A 1777-nucleotide genomic window follows, 5' to 3' on the forward strand; every position below is an offset into this window, starting at 1 on the left:
CATGAACTTGCGTGAACATGAACATGATGACTGTTTCTCAGAATGCAGAAGTGTCAAAGCTGGATGGGTCCATGAGGCAACCCACTGCAGAGGCCATGAGGACACAGGTGTGATAGTTCAGGCAAGGGATGACCCAGCTCCCAGCTCCAGGAGGGCTGCTACATTTATATGTCCCCCCAAAGCTCTTTCTCTATCTGGGCCCATTAGTTTCCCCTGCTCACAATTTTATCAAGACCCATTTTCTCCCTGTGAGTAATTTTGCTGTGCTTGTTCTGGATAAAAAGAATAGATCCATGATCCCTGGGAGCAGGGAGGCAGTGCGGTGGCTGAGAGCCTAGACTCTGGAACCATGATTCAATGCTTGGCTCTGCTTCTTATTCATGGTTTGACTTTGGATAAGTTACTTACTTTGCTGTGCCAGGGTGTCATCCAATATAAAATGACAATAATATCAGCACCTACATTTTAGGCTTGTTGTGAGGATCAAAGTAGTTAATGCATTAAATGTTTAGAATAGCGTCTCAATTGCCAGATCTCTTTTGTCAAATTTGAAAAGGGATTTCAAAACTAGCATAATGGAAAAATGATCTAGACCTAAATATTGTAATACGGTCAAATATGTTGACCAGTGATTTTAGGGAGGTCTCTCAAACTGTTCCAAAAACTGTTCTTTCTTAAGATGAATATTCTGATACCTAGCTAGTATCCTTCCAGGTATATCTAAATATCTTGATGTAAATATTGCTCTACATGATGATTCAGATCCATTTTAATACATATCGGAGGTGTTAGAAAATAACATGGTCTCAAAAGTGAGGTTGCTGAGTCATGGCAGGTGAAACCCAAAGAAAATGAAAGGGGTAATTAAAAAGTGTCAGGGCAGACACAATGCTGTTATTTGTCCTCCCTTCCGCTCCCCTCCCCCCATCCGAGTCAGAGAAAACCCAGCAAAGATGCTGCTGTCAAGGGCTGGAGAGGCTGGAGAGAGGACATGTTCTAGAAGACGAGACACTGACAGAGTCACAGTGGATCACTTCTCAAAGACAAGAAAGAGAGCTGGTTTCACCATATTAGTATGAACATGTGAACGTGGCATTTATACTTGGGACTTTGGCTTATTAGATGACAAATAAGATGAAGTACCAAGGACCCTGTAGTAGAAATGCTCAAAGGTACCAACGCTTTGTCCTTCTACGTTTTTATCTTTTTCTTTTCTGGATTTAGACCTATGATTTCCCCAGGTGTGTTAGTTGACATTTTTCATCTGACTGGGAATTCGGCAAAGCATACCAGACCTGTCATCTCCACTCTCTGCACCCTGTCTGGTGCCGCGTTTCCAACTCTGCATGCAGACCGTCCTTATTATACGACCTATTCCTGTTCCCAGTCCCTTCTTTGGGCCAAAAGAGGAAAAAAAAAAAGCAATAGCAGTTACCTAGTTTCAGCAAGGGTCTGTGAAAGCAAAGCTTGAAGGAGGAATTCACATTCTTTGACTGTGGCAGAGTTACTCACTTCTCTTGTTCTCTAGAAAATTACAAATTATTCTCCCTGGATGTAAGTGAACTTAGATTTAGTGCCCAGGTAAGAACTAAGACAATTTGAGAACTTCAAATTCTATCATATATATGTGACTGAGTAAACGTGATTTATAAACTCTCAAACTGGAAATAAACAGATGTGAGTCACATGATACCTATGAGGGAAGTTAAGTTGAAATCAAGAGACTAGCTTTCCAAATTCTCTCTTATTTTGAAAAACAGCTGAACTAGTGGATTTC

This window comes from Phoca vitulina, unplaced genomic scaffold, assembly GCF_004348235.1.
Source record: "Phoca vitulina isolate PV1807 unplaced genomic scaffold, GSC_HSeal_1.0 scaffold4, whole genome shotgun sequence".
Classification (NCBI taxonomy): Eukaryota; Metazoa; Chordata; class Mammalia; order Carnivora; family Phocidae; genus Phoca; species Phoca vitulina.